Source organism: Scatophagus argus, chromosome 5 (genome assembly GCF_020382885.2).
Source record: "Scatophagus argus isolate fScaArg1 chromosome 5, fScaArg1.pri, whole genome shotgun sequence".
Classification (NCBI taxonomy): Eukaryota; Metazoa; Chordata; class Actinopteri; family Scatophagidae; genus Scatophagus; species Scatophagus argus.
The window spans coordinates 23226348-23246600 of NC_058497.1; the positions used below are offsets into that span (position 1 = coordinate 23226348).

The window sequence follows — 20253 nt, forward strand, 5'->3', positions numbered from 1 at the left end:
AGTGCTGCAGTTTGTATTTTTGGAAACAATATGACAGTCGGACACTTACAGGAAAGACGGACCTGCATGAGAGGAGACAGGAAGAGCAGCTGGACTGTGAAAAGGTACATCAGCAAACACCAGAGACAAACAAGTTCCTGTTGGCCCACAACTGATGCAGAGCGGCAATGGGACAAGAAACCAGTTACAATATACCACATCTATACCACCAGGTGGAGGAGAGAGAAGAGCCATTCAGCACCAGCAACAGACTCTGCAACGGTGCACTTTTTCAATAAGTGCAGTTTCAAATATGGCAGAAAAAATGAAGAAGACTTGTAGCTAAAACCTCATTGGTGGTGTCCCAGATAATCCATCGCAGTGAGTGACAGACATACGAGCAGCCGGTGCAGATTCATCTGTAGCTCTCGCCTAATTTTATCACGAGGGACAAAAAAAGACTGTGCTTTGGTGGTGCTACTGTGCTGCTGGCTGCTGTCTATCCATCATGGTCAGCACTGAACAGGAAACTAGAGCAGCAAAATGGCTGCCCCTCCTTGGGGGACTCACGACGGGTATTTTCTATTTACTGGAATCAGATGACAAAAAGTTTGTGGATGCCCGCGGTGGAAGACAATGACACTGGAGCGGATATATTATTAGCTTCCCACTGATCTCATTTACAAAGTGATTGGTTTTGTTTGATGCCTGCGTGTCCTGCTGAGATTCACAGACTGAGGCACACCCAGGAGTGACTTCATATCAAGGATTCAAACCGTGTTTCTCGCTAAAACAAAATATACTGAGGCCTTCAAAAGAGGCGTTAATTAATTTCATTCCTTCTAAAGCACTTACAAGGCTGGCACTGCGTATTTGAACACATATATTGTTCATCTGCATGAAGGTGAGCTTTGATTTATAGCTCAATACTGGATGTCACCTGTTCACAGGATGAGGCTGTTCCACGTCTTCATTATATCCCCCACAGTAACTAAGTGTACTGCGTTCCCATTTGGTGTGTCGTACAGATCGTCCGTGTTGAACTGGAGTTACATTCAGGTAACTTCTGCTTCACCTTGTCGAGTAGGAGACGTCTGCCACGCAGTCCCAGAGTTTCTCCTCCTTCGTTCCTTCGAGAGCAGCGGTTGTGTAGAGCTGAACTGAAAAAGAGAGAAGACGACTGATTCTTTCTTCATCTTCTTCACACCCCACCAACCACTGATTGCTAAAATAATGTGGTTTGCATCCAAACATTACAAATGCTGACAGGGCGTAATTTTTGGACAATTTTGAATCATTTTGTGATTTTCTTTTGTGCTTTTACCTGATTGAAAAATATCTGGCACATGTGCCTCATACTTGCCTACCGATGCAACATTTATTATGAAAGTCGCTCGTTGGGCGAGACGAGGCAAATCCATTTTATGAGCAAATTTCATTCCTCTCATGACTTTAGCTGCACAGTCCTAACTGTTACCTTCACTAATCTGAGATCCAGCAGCTCGTCTTATTTCCATTCCCATGTTAGTTTACCGTGATTATGTGTAATCCCCGTCCCTTTGCTAAAACAGTAGACATTTCAATCTGTCACTTTCTGTTAAACTGTAATGGCAGAAGTGGGAGAAACAGTACATGGTGTTCATTTGTATGTTTTGTTGTTTCATAGCTTGCTTGTTTATCACAGCGGTTTGGCTTTTTCTCTCACATCAATTTACAGAATAAAAGCTTTGAATCAGGGGTAGCAGCGCCGCGTTGCCATTCACTGTGTATCATCTGAGTGCCGGGTCTTATCTGTGACCTTTTCTCAAAGCCTGTGCTCTCAGATTCTATCTGCTTCATGAAAAAGGGACAAGTGGGCAGTTTAAATTTGAACTGAAATTGCCTTGATATTGTCTAGGATGGGTTATGCAGTCAGGGAGCGGAGTTGTTTTCTCTTTACCCATTGTGGGGTTTTATTTTGTAGGCAATTTTTCATTTTGCTATCACTGCTTCTGCATTTTTTTTCCTATGTTTTTTGAATGTCCTTGACTTTCTTTTGTAGTGTCTTTGTATTTCACCAGCCAATTTGTTGCAGGCTCACAGTAATCAGTGTTAAAGCAGAAAGAACACGTATTTGCAAAACTAATATTTAGTGCCAGTGTTCACTCAGTGGATCAGGTGTCATTTTTATGTGTTTACAAATCGCAAGTGTTTCATAATGTTCCTAAAAAAAAAAAAAGCAGAGCACAACAACAAATAGAGGAAATGTGAAGAAGAGATGGAAGAAGAGAGCTAAATGAGAGCAAGAGAAACAAAGGAAAGCTGAGGGATGAAGGACTGTGGAGAGTAAACAGGGAAATGGCAGATGAAAGCTTGAAGATGTTGAGGGATTTTCTGGAAGTGATTGGCTGTCTTTGTGGTCTCAGGTTTTTATAATCCCGTCCTGTGATGCTCTAATCTCCCCTTTCTTTTGTACGGAGTAAATACCCTGATTACATGGGGCAAAGCTGACGACTTGTTATAAAAATGGAAATGAAGATCCGACAGAAACCCTTTATTAAATACTCGCCTCCCTATACGTACCCTGTCAGGCCGGTGGCACCCACACGATTGCCATAAAAGATAATCTCAGCACAGCGCGTGGGACCTAAAGGCTCACTGGGGAACTTTGAGGCGCTTGTGAAGCACGACAGCAAACAATAGTGACTCTGGATTTTCTCAACCCGGCTTCTTGTCAAGATGTTTTTTTGTTGGCTATAATTAAATGAGAGAATTAACAGTAATTGTACATTTTATCCTCTCTAGAATCCAGGTCACTGGATTTTGTTGCCATCTGCTCCATTTTTTAAGTCGCTTAAGTCATTCACATGCTTTCTTCTTTTCTTTTTTTTTCCCCTCAGAGGAACTCGGCCAGTATAACCATTTCCTGATCAAAATTAAGCGAGATTGTGAGCGGCTTTGTGGGATGAAGGTCAGAAGACCTTGCTAAAGGGAAAACCAGGCTCATTTGCATGTTTCATCTCACATCTGTCAGCATATAACATGAATTGTGAGTGTTGAAGATCAGCACCTGTGGCCACAAACGCAGATAGGAGGCATATATTCTAACATTAGCATAATTACTGATTTTCTCTTTTTCCATTCATATTAGATGGTTGAACTGCAGCAAATCCATTGGAGGTCAGAGGATATGTGTTACGTGTGTATACATCCATATATATATATATGTGTGTGTGTGTGTGTGTGTCTTTTCACTCATCATTATGAAGCAGCTGAGAAATAAGTTGACTGAATATTAATACCAGAATGTATGATCAAGTATCTTCTGGAATTCGGTGGGTTTGGTGTCAGTATACACTCAGCTGCTCATATATTTGGTATACTGTATAGGCAAAAGTAATGGGACGCCTGACCATTACACCAACAGGGACTTTAGTGACATCACTTTCTAAATACACACACATACTTTTGTCTATATAGTGTACCTCGTGCAAAAACCTATGCAGTAAAATATTTAGATAAATAAATAAGCATCTAAATATCTAGAACCTCGTCCAAAAAATATTAATAAATAAATAAAACAGATAGATAGATAGATAGATAGATAGATAGATAGATAGATGACTTTATTCATCCCCGAGGGGAAATTAGGTTGTCATAGCAGTCCGGTATATTTGAATACCATAAAACACACTATGACACAAAATGCTAAGTATAAAATAAGAGGTAGATTTAGTCCAGAGGTAGACGAGTTGGAAAGTCATTATTGTATTTTACAGAACTTTATTGCTGCCAGCTTAGAAAGAAAAACTGTCTCGTGTAAAGCTTTGCTCTCAGTTTGATGATCCATGGATGCAGTTTTCAGAACCAAGGAAACTGTTTGTCTGTAATTGTGTTTCATGTCATTGAGTGTTTTTCAGTATTTACCACAATCACAAGCTTTACCTAACCTTAAAGTGACAATAATCAAGATTTTAAATGTCGCTGCAGTGATGTGCCACGTCTACTGAGCTAAACTACCAGTTACTTTACATTAGGCAGCATCGTGATGAAGCTAACCGCTCCCCAACACAGAAATGTAGCCAGCTAAAGCATCTGTAACATGGCTACACTGAAGCTACTTTTTTAATATATCAAGCCAACTTCATTCCAACTCACTGCTGTCTCAGTCATAATTAAAAAGCAAACCGACTGGCAGGTAAAAAATGTTCAGTTTAGTTTTTTATTAAACAACAAGCTGCGCTCTCGATTCTCACTGCTTCAAAACTAATTTGGCAAAAAATCCTCCACATAATAACTGCTAATAACAAGCTGTGTTTGGAGTGCGTGTGTGTACATGTGCCTGTGTTTACAGGTCTATGCACTCAGACTTGGACACTTGAAGGACAAAGAAGAATCAACTTTATTGGCAGTATATATATTTTTACATACACACACTGAATTCGTCTTCTGCATTTATCCCATCCTTAGTTGAACACACACATGCAACACCCGGCAAATTACATGCAGTGAAACACACACAGGAGCAGTGGGCAGCATCAGGCGCCCGGGGAGCATATTGGGGGGTTAAGTGCCTTGCTCAAGGGCACATCAGCCGGCTAATAGATGTGCCCTTGAGCAAGGCACTTAACCCCCCAATATGCTCCCCGGGCGCCTGATGCTGCCCACTGCTCCTGTGTGTGTTTCACTGCATGTAATTTGCCGGGTGCTGCATGTGTGTGTTCAACTAAGGATGGGATAAATGCAGAAGACGAATTCAGTGTGTGTATGTGAAAATATACAAATTGTAAGTTAACTCCAAATTATGACTCCGGAACAGAAACAAAAGAATAAAGATCCCGGTTCCCTCGGGGACCCTCTGCCGTATTTCCATCAAATAAACCCGAGCTCGCGTTTCTGTACTCCCTTGCAGAAGGGACGTGACGTGCATGCCAGCGTCAAACCAGTTCCTGTATGTCGGTAGCGTCACTTACTGATCTTTAGCACTTTTTATGTCAGACTGTCCAGAAAGTTCTGCTGTGTTTGAGGTTCAGAAATGCTTGGAAAAAAAAGGCAGCTTGTGTGGACGCTACTGCAATACTCATTCAATAAAAGCTAATAAAAAACTATTTGCTTCATAAAATAGCAACACTACCAACACGATACCTGCTCACAGTGATCTCAATGGACCCCAAGAGAAATATCACCTCAATGTGCAGCTTCTCTCATTTTTATGGAGCTTCATATCAAGTTTCAGTTTATTATTTAGTTGTTTGGCCCATAACTTCACTCACTGGTTTACCCTCACTGCTCTCGCATAACACAGTGCAGCATTTATCAGCTAGAGAGCCAAATAATCTGCTGGAGACCAAAAACAGAGCCAAAAGAAAGAGTAAATGCTGGACAGAAAGACAACTGAATGTTTATGAATGTTAATGTTGCTTCACAGCTGCTGGGTGTTCAAGTAAATGTTTGCTAAGAATTTAGCCATGATGTGATATCAGTTTTGCGTATGCAGATCATTTCTGCTTCCTCCCAAGTAGCAAAAAATTCAGTTAGGGCTGATTTTACAGCTCTATTATAGGCACTATATAGGCAATCTTAACCCTAGAACACTAACGTTAAAATTAGTAACACCATCACTAACGTTGGGTATATTTTACCCGATATAATATCTCGGATAAAATACAGTTTATCACACCAGCGTTCATCATGCCATATAGGACACACAGTGGCCACCTCTTGGTTTTTCTTTCACAGCTGTGCTGAGCACACATTTGGTCGAAAGTATCAACACATCCCTTCATTTGGTTGTAAAATTCGATCACTTCAAAATTGTGTGGGTGAAAATCACCCGACGTTAGTGTTCTAGGGTTAATAGGGAAATCTTAATGCTTCAGCATACCAAGACATTTTGGACAATGCTATGCTTCCAACTTTGTGGCAACAGTTTGTTGAAGGCCCTTTTCTATTCCAGCATGACTGTGCCCCAGTGCACAAAGCAAAGCTCCATAAAGACATGGCTGGATGAGTTTGGTGTGGAAGAACTTGACTGGCCCACAGGGAGCCCTGACCTCAACCCCATCCAACACCTTTGGGATGAACTGGAAAAAAGATTGTGAGCCAGGCCTTTTGGTCCAACATCAGTGTGTGACCTCACAAATGCTCTACTGCACGAATGGGCACAAATTCCCACAGAAACACTCCAACATGTTGTGGAAAGCCTTCACAGAAGAGTGGAAGCTGTTAGAGCTGCAAAGCTGTCTGTGTATTTAGAATGTGCAAAGTTATCAAAGTCCCTGTTGGTGTAATGGCCAGGCGTCCCAATACTTTCGTCTATATGGTGTACATTCACTATGAACATTCAAAACGTTCTTTCATCGTGTTGAGAGAAAAATACATTGCAGGTGACACCGCATTTCTATCAAAATCAAATTAGTCATATAAAACATAATTTTAATGACATAGGGTTGTTTGTTTAAAACAGTATATCACCATAATGTAAGAGAGGATTTTATCCATATTACCCATTTCTCTTATGAAATGTCTTTATTTTTTTTGTCTGACATATACATGTAATATGCAGCTGTGTTCTGAATGTGTCTGTGATTGCACTTCCTGAAACCTCTCAGCAACAACAGTCAGACGGTTCAGTATAAAGCTGTTCCATATTAGCTCTCTATATTCCCTCTATATTCATGATCTGAATGGCAAAATTTATTCATGGTGAAAGCGCTTCCCAAGAGAAAAAAGGTTTAAAAGGCTGCGATAGCTACTCTAGTCCATTACTGCGGCAGAAATGGAAGGGATGCTCACTGGCTCTTCCATGGGAGTTTTCATTTATTTGCGAGAGGTTTATTGATTCACAAAAACTCATCAAGTGGGTTTTGTCTTACACTGTTTATATGCACACAATCATTTGGGCCTCGTGTTGATTATGAGAAGAATTTCAGTAAGCTGTTTAAATGCATTGCAGTAGAACTTCATATTTTCTCTCAGTCATCCACACTGCAGTTTTTAATTCAATAGATTTGTCATCTAATTGCTGCCCCATGGCATGTCAATCATTTCCCCTTCATAATATTGTCATATCATTTTCCCCTCTGCAATTTTTCCTGAGATTATTCAGAGTCTCCGGGCAGGAAGGATGGGTGTAAATACAGACTGGAGCTGTAAAAATTAACGGCCCGGTGTGTGTTGGGCAAGTTTCACAACTTGTGGCAAACAACATGATCGATGTGACTCGTGGTGGAGCATCAACATCTGTACAAACTGTTCAATACACCGCAGCACTTGACATCTTAATGCTCGTATTAATGCTCCCAACATGACCCTAATTGAAGCAATGTAATTAGATTAACATGTTCATGTCACATGCAGCGAGTCTACGTCACCATTCTGATAATCACATTAACATCAAAGCATCAGTGTGCATGTAAAAATGTACAGATTTCTTCATGGAACGCCTGCTTCTCCTTGAATTGGATGTCTCAAAATGCCAGGCTTTACCTCCCACAGCCAGGTTTTTCCTCAGGCAAATTATTATGCAACAGAGAAGTGGACCGACTATGTGAGGCAGAGTGCGCTTTTTTGTTTTAAGGAAGCCAAGAGAAATCGTGCGCTCCAATTTTGGAGGCTGCAGAGGAAGACAAGGCCACTTAAAGACACTTTCAACTTCCTCTGACAGCATTTTGTTTCCTCTCCGTGGCTCTGAACAGCGTAACCAGAGGCTGCACTGACCCTGCTCACACTCTGCAAAGTGTCGTTACACACAGAGAAAAACTGCATGAGAGAACTGCAAACATAAGAGAAGTGAAGATCTTTCTCTCACTTTTGGACGGTCACTTGGACTACTGGTGCCCAATGAATGAATTCTATGCTCTTCTGTTACATTCTGTTGAATTGCAGAAACGAGTCAATCAATCGATCAGCCAATCATTAGAAAAATAATCAGCTGTTATTATCATTCTCACTTTTCAAGAACAAACGACCAAACATCCCCAGCTTTCAGCTTTTTACCGTCATGATTCATCCATCCATCCATTTTCTATACCGCTTATCCGTCAGGGTCGCGGGGGAGCTGGAGCCTATCCCAGCTGACTACGGGCGAGAGGCGGGGTTCATCCTGGACTGGTCGCCAGTCAGGCGCAGGGCCAACACACAAAGACAGACAACCACACACTCTCACACTCACACCTAGGGGCAATGTAGAGCAGCCAATTAACCTAATGTGCGTGTTTTTGGTATTGTGGGAGGAAACTGGAGAACCTGGAGAAAACCCACGCAGGCACAGGGAGAACATGCAAAATCCACATAGAAGGGCCCAGACCGGGATTCGAACCCTCTTGCTATGAGGCGACCGTGCCAACCACTGCACCACCGTGCCACCTGTCATGATTCATTCTAAACTGAAAATCTGACTGTTTTTAGGCATTTCAGGACATCACCGGGGGCCCAGGGAAGTCGTGAGATCTTTACGCATCATAACAGCCCTGTTTTAGCCGTCTCTTCACAGGCCAGCAGTACGTTTTAGAACTGATTTTAAGATTTTAGCTGCCTGTCATTTTGCTGAATTGCTGCTCCTCTGTGATCCCGAGCGAAGCCTCAGATCCCTCGGCAGGTTGCTGTTTTCAGTTTATTTCTGTAATTATTTGTCATTTAATTTATTTTAGACGCTTCACTGCAGTCCTGAAATGTTTTAATCCTCATCCTACCGTCTAAAGCGCTTTGTAACTTGTTTTGAACAAAATTATCAAACGCTCCTTTGTTGCAGCTTCTTGGTGTGAGAATTTGCTGTTTGTCTTTGTCTTATGACAGGAAGCAGATGCAGATTTTTGGTTTTGTTTTGTTTTCTCGTAATGGCCATTTTGGACCATTTTCTGGTATTTTGACATCAACTTTTCACTTATTTGAGAACATCTTTAGCAAACTGATTGATAAAGAAGATAACTATTAGTTGCAGTTCTGCTCTAATCTGTTGTACTCTAGTCAAGAATTAATCTGCTGTATATACACACTGTGTAGTGCACTATCACAGTGTCTATGGTGTGTCATCAGACGCTCACAAACATCTGATTATTGTTATTGTTCAGGTCTACTCTGCTGTTTTCTAGTCTCGTTTCTATTCGGTTTTGTTCTTTTCCATCTTAATGCTGCCTTTGTCGGTGTGTGTTGGTGTGTGGGTGTTTGCTAGCGACGCAGCATAAGATATGAGAAAAGTTGACGATGTACACTTGGCTGTTGTTTCCACCAGCCGTAGTGTTAATCATGCATATTTTCCCAGCATCTGCTGCGAGGCATCATGCTTTAATTTATTTTTACTTATTTATTTGTTTTTTGTTTTTTGTTTTTTTTGTTTATTTTGTTGCTCATTATCTGTGAAGCTGGTCCTGGCCTTTTGCTGTAAATGCACCCACTGCTTGGATGCCGAATCCTCTACAGCTCGTTTATTTGCTGATCACAGGATGTAGTTTCATCAAAGGCTGTTTGGTGGGACACCAACTCCTCCTTTTGAAATGTGTTCCTGTCGTATTCCCTGGTGACTTTAAGCTGAAACCTTCTCAGGGTGCACATGTTGGGATTCAACTTTTGATGTGATGGGAACCACTTAAAGTCATCACAGCTTTGTAATTATAAATCATCAGTCTACAGTAAATCCAGCTGGTTTGCCAAATCTTTACCCCGTAAACACAACCCAACCTCCCGAAATCGTTGCACAACTGTTTCCACTTAAATAATAATTGTATTTATAATAATTTTCCATATTTAAATAAATGTGTTGACGACGCACAAGAAGGCCAGAGAATACAACCACAAAGTGGCTCTAGACAGACAAATGGGGAAAGCTGACAAACCTGACCAGCACAGACACTTTAAAATTTATTCATCTCCCTGTTGGCCATCTTTGCCCTTCTGGCTTCCGGCCCTTCGCCAGAGGAGCTCAGTGAGATACAAAACTAAAGTAAGTGTTACTTTTCCACTGAAACAACCGTGTGTGCACAAAGTGAAATAAAGTAAGCTGAATAAAGTGAGTCTGTAAACACAGAAGTCATCAGCTAACGTCATCACATGACCTCAACGCTGAATGTTGGTCCCGTGATAACAAGCGGTCATATGGAGAGGGAGATCGCAACTCCTGTCCTGGTTCAAGGACGAATTTAAGGGCTTTAAAGAATCCTGCTAATGTTTAGGACTTCTCTTTGGCTTAAGATTCAAGGATGACAAAATAATCTCAAGTCTGAACTTTTAACCACACCTCATAGTTTTGTTATACAGCTAGTCAGTAGATTTTTGGGTTTAGATCACTTTGGTCCATGTTTGTCTGTTACAGTCTGACATATTCTCATGAGATGATGTATTAACAGCACAAGACTTTTAAGAATATTACACGTCCCATTTCACACATTTTAAACTTTCCGTACTTTTATGTGTATTTGATGCTGTCCATTTTGGACGTGCCGGACAGGACAAAGTCAGGTGACTTTCATCACTTTCATTACTTGATCTGACGTTTTGGGTTTTTTTTCGATGTCATTCAAACCTCAACTGAGAATATTTGCACCTTCGTTTCGATTGGGACTTTGAAGTGAATTTCACCTCAGCAGGCATACGAAATGAGACACGAAAAGCAAAAAAAAAAAAAAATCTACCATGAGAACACACTAAATGTGTGTAAATGTGTGCTATTCGTGCGCCACTTGGTGGGTCCAGGCTGTAAAGCTGGTCAACTGCTGCCTGCCCTGAACGAGTTTTAGTCTCTAGTGACAGATCGGCTCTGTAACAAAAAATTAATCACCCTGGCCTGAAATCTAACCTCAAGTGTTTTGAAACTGCTAAAAGACAAACAAACACGAGCTGAGATGTCACCTCATTGGTGGAGGTAACAAATGAAACAATTGAGCTAGAGATAGATGGATGGATGGATGGATGGATGGATGGATGGATGGATGCATGGATGGATGGATGGATGGGCGGGCAGGTCGGTGCTGGCTAAAGAATACCAGGGCCACCAGTGTGTTACTGGGCTCTTTCTCGATGCAACGCAGTTTCTGTTTTCTCTGTCTGGTTCCCCTCCAGTTCACTGTGGTTGTGTGTGTGTGTGTGGTTGTGTGTGTGTGTGTGTGTGTGTGTTGGAGGGGGGCTTCTCTTCCCCATTTGGCAGTGCTGTAAATTGTTTCTGTCAGCTTAGATAAACGGACCCCTGGGTTTGTCCATCTCCCCTCCACACACACACACACACACACACACACACACACACACCCGTACAGTATATAGATAATGCTGTGATCAACCAGTGAGGGTGTACTCTTTCCTCCTTGTTTCAGAGGCTTGTTTACTTGTTTCCCCACACTATTAATATCTCGCCTTTCTGTGAGGTATCAAAAGCTTCACCTTCCTGAAGCAGATGAAGATTTGAAGCTTTGCCAGTGATGTGGAGCTGAATGCCGAGAAAAGACTCTTAAATGAACATGCAGCCGCCTCCACAAATATGTAAAAGATGGATTTAACATGTACAGTCTTAATTAATAAAACTCTCGATGCCTTGAATTCTCCCTCTGCTCCTTCCTCCACATGATGTCTTCACTGCAAATTGAGGAGATAAAAAAAGGAGGGAAGGTGTAACTGTTAAAGGGGGAAAAAAAAATCTCATGACATCTGAGAGTGACGCTGGCAGTGAGAGAGATTGAAACAGAAATGATGAGGGACGTGAGGGAGAATCTCCCGACTGAAAGTATCCTTCAGTTCCATCATTTTCAGCCGAAATTGATTTTCTTTGAACAAGGACATCATCTTGCTTCATGGTTTGTCGCCGTAAAGCATTGTGCAAACGGATTCACTGCTCCTCTGATACACTGTGATCGCGATGATTATTTTTGTTTTTTGGTCTTGTATTTGTTTAGGGACTTTGGCGTGTCATTTCTGCTGAGATGTAATTTAGTCAGACAGTTTTGTTCCCTGTTGATTTGATATAATGAGTCGAGGCAGTGTTTGTCTTGTTTGTTGAAGCATTTTGCTTTTATTCCAGATGTCTCCAAAAAATAAAAGAAAAGAAAAAAAGAAAAACAACAAGAAGAGATAAACAATAAAACCACTGGTGCAAATTAAATCTAATATTGAGTAAATGAAAGAACACAATTTAAGAACCGGCACAGCAGTGAGTATATCTGAAATGTCTCAACATCATAAATGTTTAAAGACGACGGCATTAATGTGCTATCAGCCGGTTTGGCGTCACATGGAAGACCTTTCCATTTCTGCCGTTGACATTTTCAGCTGAATATCCATCCTACAGAATGTCTGCGTGCATTTAACAGCGAGAAGTGAATGGATGGATGAAGATGGAGAAAAGAGATATGAATAAATAAACGTGTGATTGTAGTATAGCATTTATTATGCATCTCTGGGAACCTCGGCACACTGATGACAAGTTTACACTTTGATTGTCTCCCAAACTGCTTATGACTCTACAGTTTATTCCTTTTCATTCTCACCATGTCTTCGCTTTCACAATAAACGCAGCCTGCATCCTATTAATTACTGCAGGGTTTGAAAACATGCTGCCAGAAATAAAGGGTCAGCCATAACATAATGATAGCTGAAGGCCACAAGTATTCTCAATCATCAGGTCCCTCGGCAGCGGTGGTCACAGGAAGCAAATCCTTCATTAAGCTGGAGTTTCTCGCAGAGGTAGCACATTAACACTTGTTTATTGCAAGCCTCAAAGCACTCGGTAGCAGAGGTCTTGTGCAAACAGGAAGTGCTGGTAGGGTTGCAGGGCAGTCCGTGCCTCTGAATTTGAAGGGATGAAAGTGCTGTGGTTGTCCTTTGATGCAATCCAGCTCCGTCTCTGTGGTCCACCGTCTCTCTTTGTATTTGTGTCACTTGCCTTTTCCCTTTCTCTCACTTAGCCGTTATGATTTACGACGGAACACACACACACACAGGCTTATGTGCGCGCACACACAGCCTCTAGGTACACAGAAGACGAGGCAGAATGAAGGAGTGGTTCCTCCCGGGGAGCTTAGCCGCTCTGAGTGTAATTGCATAGGTAGATAGGAGTCTAATAAGGCTCTTATGGAACCAAATTATTGCTGTTTTGCCTGCAGAGATTCTCCAGCACGTCCCCTTTTAATGTAGTTGTTACGTTTTGTCTCGAGGGGGTACAACTCAACATTTTCTGTCTACATCTGTCTGTTTGCCACAGTTTCTGCTGTGCCATCCTCCACCCCCTCAAACACAGACTCTGTGCTGAGATGAGCTACGAATTGGAAAAGGTGTGAATATTATATCCCACAGCGAGGAATCATTACAGCGAGCACTTCAAGGTTTTGTGCTGCCTTTTCCTTCCATCCTCTTGTCTGACCTATTACAGGAACTCAAATTTTTTTCTTATGACCATTTGCATGGCAGAATTACAGGCGACAAATCATTTTGCACTGATAGTGTTTCTTGGGGGACAAAGCAGATCCTGTCCTGAATGTTTGGGTTTTGTCCAAAGCCAAAGAGGCTGCTGTTTTCTTCAAAGCTTCTGGTTGGGTTTTCTTATCTCTTTCAATCAAATATCCTGTCCAAAGATCCTGACTCCCAGAGTTTCCAGTGATATCCAGAAACTGCATGTTTAGGGTAGCATTAAACTGTAGCTACTTGCTGATGTAACGTGTTTCTGTTAAAAACCAAAGAGGCGACAGACAAAAAGCTGCTCATGTGACAAAGCAATAAGCTACAGCTGAAATTAATCTGCGTCTAAATTTTATTAGGAATTAATAATTTATGTCATCAGTTATCAAGCAAAAAAACAAACAAACAAAACCCCCTCAGTTGGGAGAATTTGCTTCTTTTCGTCTTCTTATGAGATAGTAAACTGGATATTTTTGGGTTTGAATCATCGCTCAGACAAGACAACAACAAGACGTTTGATGTTTATGTACACTCTTACACACACTTATGTATTTTAAAGGTCAATTTACTGACAGGCACTGCAAAACAACCGAGTCTATGCATGCTGTGGCATGTGGTTCATGCTGTACTGTTACAGTATTCACTCACTACATGAAAAGCATGAAAAAACCAATCCAGTTCTGCTTTATGAACATTAGCAGAGCTAACAATGAGGCCGATACTGATACCAATAGTTGGAAGTTTATTGCTCTATAGTATTTATTTATTTTTACATAAACATAAAACATAAACTAAAACCCTTCAGATGGATCTCTTAGAACTGTTTGTTTGTTAAGAGTTTTAAAAGTAAAGACAACAAAAATTCTCAAATCTTATTTAGCAAAGCTGCAGTTTCTTGTTATTTAAAAGCTGTCATATTGATAGTGGTACATATGCATAGACAAAAAGTCTATATAGACAAAAGTATTGGGACAGCTGACCATCACACCAACAGGGACTTTAATGACGTCTCATTCTACACACACCGACAGCTTTGCAGCTTTCCACAACATGTTGGAGTGTTTCTGTGGAAATGTTTTCCCATTCATGCAGTAGAGCACAGCATTGGTCAAAATGTCTTGGTTTCCCTTTAGTGTAAGTAAGGGGTCGAGACCAACCCCTGAAAAACAGCCCCATAAAGAGGTCTGTCTGGATACATTTGTCTACATAGTGTAGTGTTTCATCGTCTGAGTTCCATTTTGTACACTGTTTATTTTAAATGTAACACCACACAAAAGAATCATAATGTGTCACACAGACTGACACGTTCATCTCACAATCACTTCTGCAGATAGACTGCTATTAAAACTACAGCGAAGAACTGCTTTTGGTCCCAAACATGCGCCTGACACGTGCCGTCACCGCCGTCAGGTAACACTCGCATGCAAGACAAGAAAGAAAGGCCTTGGATGCTGCCTGGTTTCAAACAGGGAAACACTTGTGGTTTATTTCAGGGGAGCGAATTGAGTCGGAGGTATTGACTGTTAACTGGGGGAGTGGAGGAGACCTAGGGGGCCACTTCTAATCCACGCTGACCTACTCTTATCACGCACAGCCAAGGTCAAGAGTCTAATGAGGATGGGACGCCATTAGAGCAATTAGACGGAACTACCTTGTTTCTGGGGCATGCAGAGCCACGGGAGAGAGAGGGAGAGGGCAGGAGAGGAGGAAGACAACTACAGTATGAGACAGAGTGATTATCTGCCCAGCAGCTGCCTCTCTCACTCCCTCTGTCAGCCTGTCCCCCTGCACCCGCCCTCCCTCCACCTCCCTCCACCTCCCTTCAGACAAACACAGGGGCAAACACGTAGAAGCGACGGCACAGCGTTGCAACACTGACACTTGGTGGCAAAGACGCTCCCCGACAGAAAAATGGCTGCAGGCGACTTCACGTGAGCGCAGGTTCACATCACAGTCAGGCTGGCTCGGGAGAAATTACACCCAGGTACATTTAAGAGGATTTCAGCTACCGACACAAAATAATTGCATCATTTTGGTCATCTATCAAGCAAAAGTGCCCGATTTTCATGGGTCCCACTTTGTCAGATATGAGAATATGCTGCTTTTCTCTGCTTTATATCATTCTAAACTGAGTAACTTTGGGTTTTGTACTGTTAAACAGATTAGAAAAGATATTTGGAGATGTAACTGTGTTCTCTGGGAACCAGTATTTCACTAGTGTTTTACATACTAAACCATTAATTAAAAAGTAAAGACGAATCCCAAATCATAGCCTTAAAAAGGGACAGTTCATCCCAAAGTCAAACATGCATGCTCTTACCTGTTTTTTATCTCTCTGGTCTGTTTTGGAGTGAGTTGCCGAGGTGTGGAGATATCAGCCGTGGCAATGTCTGCCTTCTCCTCAACGTAATGGAACTAGAGGGGAAAAATATCAGAAATCATGACCTGGTTACTCGAGGTGATCTAGAGACCTTTTTGTGAGCAGTTTCACATGGGAAATTTTCTTTTCAAGCATGTTTCTACTCATGGACAAGAGGCCATGAGTAGAAACATGAGGTCTTGAGAGGTCTTGAATTTCCCTCGGGATCAATACAGTATCTATCTATCTATCTATCTATCTATCTATCTATCTATCTATCTATCTATCTATCTATCTACCTATCAGAGCACTCACCTAACCGAGTTAGCCCGATGTTACCTATCAGCTGCGGAGGACATCGTTAATGTTGACGTCCTGTGTAGTGACAAGCACGAGTCTCCTGTATTCTTTTATGCGTTTTTGATTTTCGGCCCCTTTAAAGATCTCCTACAGCATTAAAAGAAAACAGGGCAGCAAGAAAGCACCATCTGCACAAGCTTTCCTGATAATGAATGAGACCTGCTTATGATAATAACTACAGTATATGTGTCTCATAATAAATTATTGATTAGTCAGACTTAATGTATTCCCTATGAGTAGTTTTATTAGAACAGACTGCTGTTTGTTCTCCTCAGAGCTGTTTGTTGGTTTAGCATCACTGCTCATGAGGCGGAAGAACTTCTCCTGCTTCTGACCATGCAGACTAAACTGTCCCACAGTGCATAAAAGTACATTTGCAACCTAAAAGTGGCTGGAACATAGTAATCTTCACCTTTGGTGGTAGATTTCTGATGGGACGAGGAGCTCCTCATTCCAGGCGCCATGTGGCGGAAGTCCAATCCTCTGAGTGCTTGGAGAGTCACTTTGATAGAAAACGGGATTACTGACACTTAATGCATGAAATGACCGAGCAGACCGTTCTTCTTGAGGTGACTCGGGCTTCACAGAGGCAGAGCTCATCTTCAGGCTAAATTTGGTTTTGTTAAACCTCAGTGGGCAGTGTCAAATGCGCACATTTTTGTATGAATATTTCATTACACCGAAGCCCACTGACAAAGGTGAGCGATCTCGACATTAATGCTGCTTCTAATGCTTGTAGAAAGTTATGATAGAAAGTTACTTGTGTGATCGCTAAATAAAACCCAGTTATTGCTGTGTATTATTGCAGAGTTTAGATTATTTCTGACCCCAGAGCAGCTCTGAAATCTTGTGCATCAAACTCAAACTAATGATGCTTATAATTTTCTGTTCATTTAGGCAGTCATTTAAATATAAAATGAGAAACAAATTGCACAGCACACTTAACCCGAGCCCAAGGTCACATCGTCAAATTGCTCGCTTTGTCTGAAGCACAGTCGAGCAGCCAGGTGTATTCATTTTCCAATCAAAGTCTAGTCTTAAAAATTGTCCAATACTTTGATTTATGACTATAAAACTAATGATGTTCCCATCAGCCTCCACAGTACGTGATGTTTAGGACCAGTACGCCTTTCTCAGTGTTGAACGAGTGAATGAATGCGGTAAATGATGATGTAACATTAACACATTACATCATTGTGACCTGATGATGGCCGGCTGACATTAGCATTTAGCTCTTAGTTGTGCCTCCGTACATCCTCACAGAGCTGCTGGTGTGGCTGTGGACTCTTCAGCAATTTGTTGCTCGATAAATTACTCAGAGGATTAATCAGTTCATTTTCTTTTTAAGTCAATTAATTTTCTATTGATCAATTATTAGACAAACTGGTTCAGCGCTAATCCCCTGTCTGTCAGACTTGAGTCCATAAGCTTTTCTGACAGGATTCAGGGTATTTGTCGGCAGGGCACAGTATCGTTTCAGGGGGGACACACATTTCTGAGCAAGTTGGTGAGAACTGAGAAAAGCCAGTCCTGCTGGAGGGATGAACCAGACACACTCAGGGAAGTGGTGGAGAAAACGATGTTTGCAATCTGCTATTATGGACAATGTCCTCCACCCTCTTGATGACAAAATGTCAATGCAATGGAGCACTTATAGTCGGCGGCTCTTTCCACTGAGGCGTGCCAAGAAGCACTTCAGGAGTCCGTCTGACTGCCCTCCACAACAATGTCCCCTCCCTCACCAGCGTCAGCCGCTAGCCCTTCGTTTCACTTTATCTACTTGCCTGCAGTCTGTTATTTCCTTATTTCTCCAGTGGGCTCCAATGTGATTTCATCCTCTCTCTCTCTCTCTCACACACACACACACACACATAGACACACAAACAAACACAGAGACATGCAAGTAGCTGCACAAAGCTTCTCCACCCCCTAACACAAAAACTCTGGCCCCATCTGTTGGACTTACTGATCCTCTTGTTCTTTTTTGTCCCTTTTTTTTTATTATTATCGTTAGTTATTTGATGCAGAGCCCCTCGTGGATCCGCAAAGTAATTCGCTCACATAATCATTAATTTATTCACTCATTCACACACACACGATCAGTCACTCTGCCCCCTGGTGCCCATTAGGAGGCATATGGTACGTCTGCAGACAGCACAGTGAACCAGCATCATTCACTGCGTCTCGTCTGTGACTCTGACTCTTTGTGTCCTTGTTTTTAATCTGTGTTTGTTGTCTGTGAAGCACTTTGTCACAGAGGTTTTTCTGGAAATTGATTTACAAATAAACTTGACTTGTCTTGATCAGTCCCACCATTTGTCTTACCCAGCTGGGAGGTTGTTAAGGACGGCTCTGTCTCTCTCCTCTTCCTTCTTCCTCTGACGAGGAGGAACTGAGCGCCATCTGCCTGCACCTCCAATCAGCTGTTAATCTGCACAAATCAGTGAGAAAAATATGTCAATTAGGTAGTAGTCAGAGTTACAAATCGTTTATTGATTCTTCTTTCCATTGCCACTGACTGGCTAATCGCTTATGTATCTGTTTTATTGAATCTATTGGACAAATGCTATTATTAAGCTTTCTTGAGATGCATAATCCCATTTTCTGTCAGGTTACCAGCTGTCCTATGATTTTAACAAATGTTCAACAAAAACAGCACAAAAAAAAATCACATAAGAGATGAAATTAGAATGACAAAAACAGTAGCTACAAAAAACAGTAAGAGGAACATGGATTTCTGTACCAAATTTGATGTCAGTCCCTCTCTGTGAATGGCCAAGATTAATATTATTCATCGTCTGGGAACCATGAACAAACGTCATCAAATGTCATTGCAGTCCATCCAATAGTTTTTGAGAGATTTCTGTCTGCACTGAAGTGGTGAACTAACAGAGTGACTGACGCTGCCAGTGGACTTAAATATTGCAGACAAAAGCAGCTTGAATTCAGATATAAAACTATTTTAGACTAATCTTTTTCCATCAGGATGTATAACTTAAAATTTACATTCAGTGACTTGTCTGTGTAGTTTAAATACAGCAAAATGTCAGAACTGAGCCGAGGACTGGATTTTATCGGGCTGTTGCATCTCAAACCAAATATTTGCACCACAAATGACAAAAGAGAGACAGCCAGAGCGTTTCACACAGATGGAGGACATGCGGCTGATCTTCATTAGCAATTAATGTTTGATGGTGATGTTTAGTGCCAGCGCCTGAAGCAGTGTGATGGTCTCAGGGTTCAGTATGTACTTTATATCATTGTAGTGTCTGATATTAACAATAGTTTTGTTAACCATGGCTGTGATTAACATTTTGATCGACGTATGCTGGTGTCCCTTGTCTCAAGGGTCAGCATGTTTGAGATAAAACTATTCAAACTCATAAAACTAGAACTCTTTCTTTTCATGTTGCAAAAGTACTTAAAAGATTCTTCAAACAGATCCTGCATTTATTTGTCTATGCATAGCTCATTGCATATTACTTCCTTTAATTTAGTGCGCATACCTTCACGAGTTCTTTAATGGTCAACCATTAAAAAAAAGAAAGAAAAAAAAACCTCTCCTCTGTGGACTGCAATCAGCACCTTTTTGTCTCCTGGTGATTTTAAAAACCTCTTCCTCCAACACATTAGCATAAGGAAGAATCCGGATCGTGGGTGGTGCCAGATGTTCCCCAGGGCCACCAGCACCGAAGCTAGACAGTCTCTCAACATCTGTGGAGGTGTGCCGACTGAAAAGGGAAAATGTTCCACAAAGATGTAACACCGGCTTCACATCATCTTTTGTCGCATACGGTTTGCATGTGAGACTGCTTCGTGAAGAGAGTGAGTCTGGGTTCCTCCTCTGCCAGGCAGCATACTGTGGGTTTATGTGGGTTCAGAGACGTGTGCCTTGACAATACACTGGAGAATTTGGTCGTGTGAAGAAATAGTTGATGCCTGTCTGTCAAAGTGCTCGAGAAATATATATCTGTGTTCAGAGCGTGTGTTGCTGTGGCCAGCTGGCCGTGAGCAGTCAGACTAGCAGAGGTGTATCTCTCCAGTTCACTGGTGTTGGCCTTTGCCTCCCTCAGTCCTGGACCTGCATGTTTTGGCAGGGATTCAGCCATCGTCCCACAACATTACACTTCTCAAATTAACATTTTATATGACGGCAACATAGCGTGGGTGTGTGATAAAGCCTGCCAGCACAGAAATGA

General features: G+C 41.7%; 1 long non-coding RNA gene across 1 annotated transcript; it reads right to left on the bottom strand.

The window, feature by feature from the left end:
* Nucleotides 1–740: 740 nt before the first annotated feature.
* LOC124059882 lies at nt 741–18764 on the bottom strand. The gene is made up of 4 exons (XR_006843462.1): nt 18380–18764; nt 16467–16556; nt 15656–15750; nt 741–1139 (listed from the first exon to the last, which is right to left on the bottom strand). It is a non-coding gene; the product is annotated as an uncharacterized LOC124059882 (long non-coding RNA).
* Nucleotides 18765–20253: the final 1489 nt, after the last annotated feature.